Source organism: Schistocerca gregaria, unplaced genomic scaffold, assembly GCF_023897955.1.
Source record: "Schistocerca gregaria isolate iqSchGreg1 unplaced genomic scaffold, iqSchGreg1.2 ptg000178l, whole genome shotgun sequence".
In the NCBI taxonomy this organism is placed as follows: domain Eukaryota; kingdom Metazoa; phylum Arthropoda; class Insecta; order Orthoptera; family Acrididae; genus Schistocerca; species Schistocerca gregaria.
Window position 1 is genome coordinate 4,333,550 of NW_026061728.1, and position 12,124 is coordinate 4,345,673.

Below are 12,124 nucleotides of genomic sequence, written 5' to 3' on the forward strand. Positions count from 1 at the left end.
TTACAGAATGCCTCCAGATGTGCATCGGAAACTACTACTGGTCTTCCAGGGAACGATCAAAGCGTAGACTGTTTGAGACATTACTCCCATGGACGAAACTGCGCATTGTGACTGTTGTATTCAATCCCGATGAAATTTCTGTGTTTCATCAACACTCTTATACTCCACAGATTACAGAATGCCTCCAAATGTGCTTCGGAAACTACTACTGGTCTTCCAGGGACGATCAAATCGTAGACTGTTTAAGACATTACTCCCATGGAGGAAAGTGCGCATGTTGACTGTTGTATCCAATCCCGATGCATTTTCTGTGTTTCATCAACACTCTGATAGTCCACAGATTACAGAATGCCACGAGATGTGCATCGGAAACTACTACTGGTCTTCCCAGGAACGATCAAAGCGTAGACTGTTTGAGACATTACTCCCATGGAGAAAAGTGCGCATGGTGACTGTTGTATCCAATCCCGATGCATTTTCTGTGTTTCATCAACACTCTGATAGTCCACAGATTACAGAATGCCACGAGATGTGCATCGGAAGCTACTACTTGTCTTCCCTTGGAACGATCAAAGCGTAGACTGTTTGAGACATTATTCCCATGGAGGAAAGTGCGCATGGTGACTGTTGTATTCAATCCCGATGCAGTTTCTGTGTTTCATCAACACTCTGATACTCCACAGATTACAGAATGCCTCCAAATGTGCATCGGAAACTACTACTGGTCTTCCAGGGAACGATCAAAGCGTAGACTGTTTGAGACATTACTCCCATGGAGGAAAGTGCGCATGGTGACTGTTGTATCCAATCCCGATGCATTTTCTGTGTTTCATCAACACTCTGATAGTCCACAGATTACAGAATGCCACGAGATGTGCATCGGAAACTACTACTTGTCTTCCCGGGAACGATCAAAGCGAGGACTCTTTGAGACATTACTCCCATGGAGGAAAGTGCGCATGGTGACTGTCGTATTCAATCCCAATGCAATTTCTGTGTTTCATCAACTCTCTGATAGTCCACAGATTACAGAATGCCTCCAGAAGTTCATCGGAAACTACTACTGGTCTTCCAGGGAACGATCAAAGCGTAGACTGTTAGAGACATTACTCCCATGGAGGAAAGTGAGCATGGTGAGTGTTTTATTCAATCCGGATGCAATTACTGTGTTTCATCAACACTCTGACAGTCCACAGATTACAGAATGCCACCAGAGGTGCATCGGAAACTACTACTGGTCTTCCAGGGAACGATCAAAGCGTAGATTGTTTGAGACATTACTCTCGTGGAGGAAAGTGCGCATGGTGACTGTTGTATTCAATCCCGACGCATTTTCTGTGTTTCATCAACACTCTGATAGTCCACAGATTACAAAATGCCTCCAAATGTGCATCGGAAACTACTACTGGTCTTCCAGGGAACGATCAAAGCGTAGATTGTTTGAGACATTACTCTCGTGGAGGAAAGTGCGCATGGTGACTGTTGTATTCAATCCCGACGCATTTTCTGTGTTTCATCAACACTCTGATAGTCCACAGATTACAAAATGCCTCCAAATGTGCATCGGAAACTACTACTGGTCTTCCAGGGAACGATCAAAGCGTAAACTCTTTGAGACATTACTCCCATGGAGGAATGTGCGCATAGTGACTGTTGTATTCAATCCCGATGCAATTTCTGTGTTTTATCAACACTCTGATACTCCACAGATTACAGAATGCCTCCAAATGTGCATCGGAAACTACTACTGGTCTTCCAGGGAACGATCAAAAGGTAAACTCTTTGAGACAATACTCCCATGGAGGAAAGTGATCATGGTGACTGTTGTATTCAATCCCGATGCATTTTCTGTGTTTCATCAACACTCTGATAGTCCACAGATTACAGAATGCCACGAGATGTGCATCGGAAACTACTACTGGTCTTCCCGGGAACGATCAAAGCGTAGACTGTTTGAGACATTACTCCCATGGAGGAAACTGCGCATGGAGAATGTTGTATTCAATCCCGATGCAATTTCTGTGTTTCATCAAAACTCTGATAGTCCACAGATTACAAAATGCCCCCAGATGTTAATCGGAAACTACTACTGGTTCTCCAGGGAACGATCAAAGCGTAGACTGTTTGGGACATTACTCCCATGGAGGAAAGTGCGCATGGTGACTGTTGTATACAATCCCGATGCAATTTCTGTGTTTCATCAACACTCTGATACTCAACAGATTACAGAATGCCTCCAGATGTGCAGTTGAAACTGCTACTGGCCTTCCACTGAACGATCAAAGCGTAGACTGTTTGAAACATTACTCCTATGGATCGAACTGCGCATGGAGAATGTTGTATTCAATCCCGATGCAATTTCTGTGTTTCATCAACACTCTGATAGTCCACAGATTACAGAATGCCTCCAGATGTTAATCGGAAACTACTACTGGTCTTCCAGTTAACGATCAAAGCGTAGGCTGTTTGTTACATTACTCCCATGGAAGAAAGGGCGCATGGTGACTGTTGTATTCAATCATGATGCATTTACAGTGATTCATCAACAATCTGATAGACCACAGATTACAGAATGCCACGAGGCGTGCATCGGAAACTACTACTGGTCTCCAGGGAACGATGAAAGCGTAGACTGTTTGAGACATTACTTTTATGTAAGAAACAGCGTATGGTGACTGTTGTATTGAATCCCGATGCAATTTCTGTGTTTCAGCAACACTCTGATAGTCCACAGATTACAGAATGCCTCCAGATGTTAATCAGAAACTACTACTGGTCTTCCAGGGAACGATCAAAGCGTAGACTGTTTGAGACATTACTCCCATGGACGAAACTGCGCATGGTGACTGTTGTATACAATCCCGATGCAATTTCTGTGTTTCATCAACACTCTGATACCCAACAGGTTACAGAATGCCTCCAGATGTGCAGTTGAAACTGCTACTGGCCTTCCACTGAACGATCAAAGCGTAGACTGTTTGAAACATTACTCCTATGGATCGAACTGCGCATGGAGAATGTTGTATTCAATCCCGATGCAATTTCTGTGTTTCATCAACACTCTTATACTCCAAAGATTACAGAATGCCTCCAAATGTGCTTCGGAAACGACTACTGGTCTTCCAGGGAACGATCAAAGCGTAGACTGTTTAAGACATTACTCCCATGGAGGAAAGTGCGCATGGTGACTGTTGTATCCAATCCCGATGCATTTTCTGTGTTTCATCAACACTCTGATAGTCCACAGATTACAGAATGCCACGAGATGTGCATCGGAAGCTACTACTTGTCTTCCCTTGGAACGATCAAAGCGTAGACTGTTTGAGACATTACTGCCATGGAGGAAAGTGTGCATGGTGACTGTTGTATTCAACCCCAATGCAATTTCTGTGTTTCATCAACACTCTGATAGTCCACAGATTACAGAATGCCTCCAAATGTGCATCGGAAACTACTACTGGTCTTCCAGGGAACGATCAAAGCGTAGACTCTTTGAGACATTACTCCCATGGAGGAAAGTGCGCATGGTGACTGTTGTATTCAATCCCGACGCATTTTCTGTGTTTCATCAACACTCTGATAGTCCACAGATTACAGAATGCCTCCAGATGTGCATCGGAAACTACTACTGCTCTTCCAGGGAACGATCAAAGCGTAGACTGTTTGAGACATTACTGCCATGGAGGAAAGTGTGCATGGTGGCTGTTGTATTCAATCACAATGCAATTTCTGTGTTTCATCAACACTCTGATAGTCCACAGATTACAAAATGCCTCCAAATGTGCATCGGAAACTACTACTGGTCTTCCAGGGAACGATCAAAGCGTAGACTGTTTGAGACATTACTCCTATGGATCGAACTGCGCATGAAGAATGTTGTATTCAATCCCGATGCAATTTCTGTGTTTCATCAACACTCTGATAGTCCACAGATTACAGAATGCCTCCAGATGTTAATCGGAAACTACTACTGGTCTTCCAGTTAACGATCAAAGCGTAGGCTGGTTGTTACATTACTCCCATGGAGAAAAGGGCGCATGGTGACTGTTGTATTCAATCCCGATGCATTTACAGTGTTTCATCAACACTCTGATAGACCACAGATTACAGAATGCCACGAGATGTGCATCGAAAACTACTACTGGTCTCCAGGGAACGATAAAAGCGTAGACTGTTTGAGACATTACTTTTATGTAAGAAACAGCGCATGGTGACTGTTGTATTGAATCCTGATGCAATTTCTGTGTTTCATCAACACTCTGATAGTCCACAGATTACAGAATGCATCCACATGTGAATCGGAAACTACTTCTGGTCTTCCAGGAAACCATCAAAGCGTAGACTGTTTGAGACATTACTTTTATGAAGGAATGTACGCATGGTGACTGTTGTATTCAATCCCCATGCAATTTCTGTGTTTCATCAACACTCTGATAGTCCACAGATTAGAAAATGCCTCCAGATGTTAATCGGAAACTACTACTGGTTCTCCAGGTAACGACCAAACCGTAGACTGTTTGGGACATTACTCCCATGGAGGAAAGTGCGCATGGTGACTGTTGTATTCAATCCCGATGCAATTTCTGTGTTTCATCAACACTCTGATACTCAACAGATTACAGAATACCTCCAGATGTGCAGTTGAAACTGCTACTGGCCTTCCACTGAACGATCAAAGCGTAGACTGTTTGAGACATTACTCCTATGGATCGAACTGCGCATGGAGAATGTTGTATTCAATCCCGATTCAACTTCTGTGTTTCATCAACACTCTGATAGTCCACAGATTACAGAATTCCTCCAGATGTTAATCGGAAACTACTACTGGTCTTCCAGTTAACGATCAAAGCGTAGGCTGTTTGTTACATTACTCCCATGGAGGAAAGGGCGCATGGTGACTGTTGTATTCAATCACGATGCATTTACAGTGATTCATCAACACTCTGATAGTCCACAGATTACAAAATGCCTCCAGATGTTAATCGGAAACTACTACTGGTTCTCCAGGGAACGATCAAAGCGTAGACTGTTTGGGACATTACTCCCATGAAGGAAAGTGCGCATGGTGACTGTTGTATTCAATCCCGATGCAATTTCTGTGTTTCATCAACACTCTGATGCTCCACAGATTACAGAATGCCTCCAAATGTGCATCGGAAACTACTACTGGTCTTCCAGGGAACGATCAAAGCGTAGACTGTTAGAGACATTACTCCCATGGAGGAAAGTGCGCATGGTGACTGTTGTATTCAATCCCGATTCAATTTCTGTGTTTCATCAACACTCTGATACTCAACAGATTACAGAATGACTCCAGATGTGCAGTTGAAGCTGCTACTGGCCTTCCACTGAACGATCAAAGCGTAGACTGTTTGAGACATTACTCCTATGGATCGAACTGCGCATGGAGAATGTTGTATTCAATCCCGATGCAATTTCTGTGTTTCATCAACACTCTGATAGTCCACAGATTACAGAAGCCTCCAGATGTTAATCGGAAACTACTACTGGTCTTCCAGTTAACGATCAAAGCGTAGGCTGTTTGTTACATTACTCCCATGGAGGAAAGGGCGCATGGTGACTGTTGTATTCAATCACGATGCATTTACAGTGATTCATCGACAATCTGATAGACCACAGATTACAGAATGCCACGAGATGTGCATCGGAAACTACTACTGGTCTCCAGGGAACGATGAAAGCGTAGACTGTTTGAGACATTACTTTTATGTAAGAAACAGCGCATGGTGACTGTTGTATTGAATCCCGATGCAATTTCTGTGTTTCATCAACACTCTGATAGTCCACAGATTACAGAATGCCTCCACATGTGAATCGGAAACTACTACTGGTCTTCCAGGAAACCATCAAAGCGTAGACTGTTTGAAACATTACTTTTATGGAGGAATGTACGCATGGTGACTGTTGTATTCAATCCCGATGCAATTTCTGTGTTTCATCAACACTCTGATAGTCCACAGATTACAGAATGCCTCCAGATGTGCATCGGAAACTACTACTGGTCTTCCAGGGAACGATCAAAGCGTAGACTGTTTGAGACATTACTCCCATGGACGAAACTGCGCATGGTGACTGTTGTATTCAATCCCGATGAAATTTCTGTGTTTCATCAACACTCTTATACTCCACAGATTACAGAATGCCTCCAAATGTGCTTCGGAAACTACTACTGGTCTTCCAGGGACGATCAAATCGTAGACTGTTTAAGACATTACTCCCATGGAGGAAAGTGCGCATGTTGACTGTTGTATCCAATCCCGATGCATTTTCTGTGTTTCATCAACACTCTGATAGTCCACAGATTACAGAATGCCACGAGATGTGCATCGGAAACTACTACTGGTCTTCCCAGGAACGATCAAAGCGTAGACTGTTTGAGACATTACTCCCATGGAGAAAAGTGCGCATGGTGACTGTTGTATCCAATCCCGATGCATTTTCTGTGTTTCATCAACACTCTGATAGTCCACAGATTACAGAATGCCACGAGATGTGCATCGGAAGCTACTACTTGTCTTCCCTTGGAACGATCAAAGCGTAGACTGTTTGAGACATTATTCCCATGGAGGAAAGTGCGCATGGTGACTGTTGTATTCAATCCCGATGCAGTTTCTGTGTTTCATCAACACTCTGATACTCCACAGATTACAGAATGCCTCCAAATGTGCATCGGAAACTACTACTGGTCTTCCAGGGAACGATCAAAGCGTAGACTGTTTGAGACATTACTCCCATGGAGGAAAGTGCGCATGGTGACTGTTGTATCCAATCCCGATGCATTTTCTGTGTTTCATCAACACTCTGATAGTCCACAGATTACAGAATGCCACGAGATGTGCATCGGAAACTACTACTTGTCTTCCCGGGAACGATCAAAGCGAGGACTCTTTGAGACATTACTCCCATGGAGGAAAGTGCGCATGGTGACTGTCGTATTCAATCCCAATGCAATTTCTGTGTTTCATCAACTCTCTGATAGTCCACAGATTACAGAATGCCTCCAGAAGTTCATCGGAAACTACTACTGGTCTTCCAGGGAACGATCAAAGCGTAGACTGTTAGAGACATTACTGCCATGGAGGAAAGTGAGCATGGTGAGTGTTTTATTCAATCCGGATGCAATTACTGTGTTTCATCAACACTCTGACAGTCCACAGATTACAGAATGCCACCAGAGGTGCATCGGAAACTACTACTGGTCTTCCAGGGAACGATCAAAGCGTAGATTGTTTGAGACATTACTCTCGTGGAGGAAAGTGCGCATGGTGACTGTTGTATTCAATCCCGACGCATTTTCTGTGTTTCATCAACACTCTGATAGTCCACAGATTACAAAATGCCTCCAAATGTGCATCGGAAACTACTACTGGTCTTCCAGGGAACGATCAAAGCGTAAACTCTTTGAGACATTACTCCCATGGAGGAAAGTGCGCATGGTGACTGTTGTATTCAATCCCGATGCATTTTCAGTGTTTCATCAACACTCTGATAGTCCACAGATTACAGAATGCCACGAGATGTGCATCGGAAACTACTACTGGTCTTCCCGGGAACGATCAAAGTGTAGACTGTTTGAGACATTACTCCCATGGAGGAATGTGCGCATAGTGACTGTTGTATTCAATCCCGATGCAATTTCTGTGTTTTATCAACACTCTGATACTCCACAGATTACAGAATGCCTCCAAATGTGCATCGGAAACTACTACTGGTCTTCCAGGGAACGATCAAAAGGTAAACTCTTTGAGACAATACTCCCATGGAGGAAAGTGATCATGGTGACTGTTGTATTCAATCCCGATGCATTTTCTGTGTTTCATCAACACTCTGATAGTCCACAGATTACAGAATGCCACGAGATGTGCATCGGAAACTACTACTGGTCTTCCCGGGAACGATCAAAGCGTAGACTGTTTGAGACATTACTCCCATGGAGGAAACTGCGCATGGAGAATGTTGTATTCAATCCCGATGCAATTTCTGTGTTTCATCAAAACTCTGATAGTCCACAGATTACAAAATGCCCCCAGATGTTAATCGGAAACTACTACTGGTTCTCCAGGGAACGATCAAAGCGTAGACTGTTTGGGACATTACTCCCATGGAGGAAAGTGCGCATGGTGACTGTTGTATACAATCCCGATGCAATTTCTGTGTTTCATCAACACTCTGATACTCAACAGATTACAGAATGCCTCCAGATGTGCAGTTGAAACTGCTACTGGCCTTCCACTGAACGATCAAAGCGTAGACTGTTTGAAACATTACTCCTATGGATCGAACTGCGCATGGAGAATGTTGTATTCAATCCCGATGCAATTTCTGTGTTTCATCAACACTCTGATAGTCCACAGATTACAGAATGCCTCCAGATGTTAATCGGAAACTACTACTGGTCTTCCAGTTAACGATCAAAGCGTAGGCTGTTTGTTACATTACTCCCATGGAAGAAAGGGCGCATGGTGACTGTTGTATTCAATCATGATGCATTTACAGTGATTCATCAACAATCTGATAGACCACAGATTACAGAATGCCACGAGGCGTGCATCGGAAACTACTACTGGTCTCCAGGGAACGATGAAAGCGTAGACTGTTTGAGACATTACTTTTATGTAAGAAACAGCGTATGGTGACTGTTGTATTGAATCCCGATGCAATTTCTGTGTTTCAGCAACACTCTGATAGTCCACAGATTACAGAATGCCTCCAGATGTTAATCAGAAACTACTACTGGTCTTCCAGGGAACGATCAAAGCGTAGACTGTTTGAGACATTACTCCCATGGACGAAACTGCGCATGGTGACTGTTGTATACAATCCCGATGCAATTTCTGTGTTTCATCAACACTCTGATACCCAACAGATTACAGAATGCCTCCAGATGTGCAGTTGAAACTGCTACTGGCCTTCCACTGAACGATCAAAGCGTAGACTGTTTGAAACATTACTCCTATGGATCGAACTGCGCATGGAGAATGTTGTATTCAATCCCGATGCAATTTCTGTGTTTCATCAACACTCTTATACTCCAAAGATTACAGAATGCCTCCAAATGTGCTTCGGAAACGACTACTGGTCTTCCAGGGAACGATCAAAGCGTAGACTGTTTAAGACATTACTCCCATGGAGGAAAGTGCGCATGGTGACTGTTGTATCCAATCCCGATGCATTTTCTGTGTTTCATCAACACTCTGATAGTCCACAGATTACAGAATGCCACGAGATGTGCATCGGAAGCTACTACTTGTCTTCCCTTGGAACGATCAAAGCGTAGACTGTTTGAGACATTACTGCCATGGAGGAAAGTGTGCATGGTGACTGTTGTATTCAACCCCAATGCAATTTCTGTGTTTCATCAACACTCTGATAGTCCACAGATTACAGAATGCCTCCAAATGTGCATCGGAAACTACTACTGGTCTTCCAGGGAACGATCAAAGCGTAGACTCTTTGAGACATTACTCCCATGGAGGAAAGTGCGCATGGTGACTGTTGTATTCAATCCCGACGCATTTTCTGTGTTTCATCAACACTCTGATAGTCCACAGATTACAGAATGCCTCCAGATGTGCATCGGAAACTACTACTGCTCTTCCAGGGAACGATCAAAGCGTAGACTGTTTGAGACATTACTGCCATGGAGGAAAGTGTGCATGGTGGCTGTTGTATTCAATCACAATGCAATTTCTGTGTTTCATCAACACTCTGATAGTCCACAGATTACAAAATGCCTCCAAATGTGCATCGGAAACTACTACTGGTCTTCCAGGGAACGATCAAAGCGTAGACTGTTTGAGACATTACTCCTATGGATCGAACTGCGCATGAAGAATGTTGTATTCAATCCCGATGCAATTTCTGTGTTTCATCAACACTCTGATAGTCCACAGATTACAGAATGCCTCCAGATGTTAATCGGAAACTACTACTGGTCTTCCAGTTAACGATCAAAGCGTAGGCTGTTTGTTACATTACTCCCATGGAGAAAAGGGCGCATGGTGACTGTTGTATTCAATCCCGATGCATTTACAGTGTTTCATCAACACTCTGATAGACCACAGATTACAGAATGCCACGAGATGTGCATCGGAAACTACTACTGGTCTCCAGGGAACGATAAAAGCGTAGACTGTTTGAGACATTACTTTTATGTAAGAAACAGCGCATGGTGACTGTTGTATTGAATCCTGATGCAATTTCTGTGTTTCATCAACACTCTGATAGACCACAGATTACAGAATGCATCCACATGTGAATCGGAAACTACTTCTGGTCTTCCAGGAAACCATCAAAGCGTAGACTGTTTGAGACATTACTTTTATGAAGGAATGTACGCATGGTGACTGTTGTATTCAGTCCCCATGCAATTTCTGTGTTTCATCAACACTCTGATAGTCCACAGATTAGAAAATGCCTCCAGATGTTAATCGGAAACTACTACTGGTTCTCCAGGGAACGATCAAACCGTAGACTGTTTGGGACATTACTCCCATGGAGGAAAGTGCGCATGGTGACTGTTGTATTCAATCCCGATGCAATTTCTGTGTTTCATCAACACTCTGATACTCAACAGATTACAGAATGCCTCCAGATGTGCAGTTGAAACTGCTACTGGCCTTCCACTGAACGATCAAAGCGTAGACTGTTTGAGACATTACTCCTATGGATCGAACTGCGCATGGAGAATGTTGTATTCAATCCCGATGCAATTTCTGTGTTTCATCAACACTCTGATAGTCCACAGATTACAGAATTCCTCCAGATGTTAATCGGAAACTACTACTGGTCTTCCAGTTAACGATCAAAGCGTAGGCTGTTTGTTACATTACTCCCATGGAGGAAAGGGCGCATGGTGACTGTTGTATTCAATCACGATGCATTTACAGTGATTCATCAACACTCTGATAGTCCACAGATTACAAAATGCCTCCAGATGTTAATCGGAAACTACTACTGGTTCTCCAGGGAACGATCAAAGCGTAGACTGTTTGGGACATTACTCCCATGAAGGAAAGTGCGCATGGTGACTGTTGTATTCAATCCCGATGCAATTTCTGTGTTTCATCAACACTCTGATAGTCCACAGATTACAGAATGCCTCCAGATGTGCATCGGAAACTACTACTGGTCTTCCAGGGAACGATCAAAGCGTAGACTGTTTGAGACATTACTCCCATGGACGAAACTGCGCATGCTGACTGTTGTATTCAATCCCGATGAAATTTCTGTGTTTCATCAACACTCTTATACTCCACAGATTACAGAATGCCTCCAAATGTGCTTCGGAAACTACTACTGGTCTTCCAGGGACGATCAAATCGTAGACTGTTTAAGACATTACTCCCATGGAGGAAAGTGCGCATGTTGACTGTTGTATCCAATCCCGATGCATTTTCTGTGTTTCATCAACACTCTGATAGTCCACAGATTACAGAATGCCACGAGATGTGCATCGGAAACTACTACTGGTCTTCCCAGGAACGATCAAAGCGTAGACTGTTTGAGACATTACTCCCATGGAGAAAAGTGCGCATTTTGACTGTTGTATCCAATCCCGATGCATTTTCTGTGTTTCATCAACACTCTGATAGTCCACAGATTACAGAATGCCCCGAGATGTGCATCGGAAGCTACTACTTGTCTTCCCTTGGAACGATCAAAGCGTAGACTGTTTGAGACATTATTCCCATGGAGGAAAGTGCGCATGGTGACTGTTGTATTCAATCCCGATGCAATTTCTGTGTTTCATCAACACTCTGATACTCCACAGATTACAGAATGCCTCCAAATGTGCCTCGGAAACTACTACTGGTCTTCCAGGGAACGATCAAAGCGTAGACTGTTTGAGACATTACTCCCATGGAGGAAAGTGCGCATGGTGACTGTTGTATCCAATCCCGATGCATTTTCTGTGTTTCATCAACACTCTGATAGTCCACAGATTACAGAATGCCACGAGATGTGCATCGGAAACTACTACTTGTCTTCCCGGGAACGATCAAAGCGAGGACTGTTTGAGACATTACTCCCATGGAGGAAAGTGCGCATGGTGACTGTCGTATTCAATCCCGATGCAATTTCTGTGTTTCATCAACTCTCT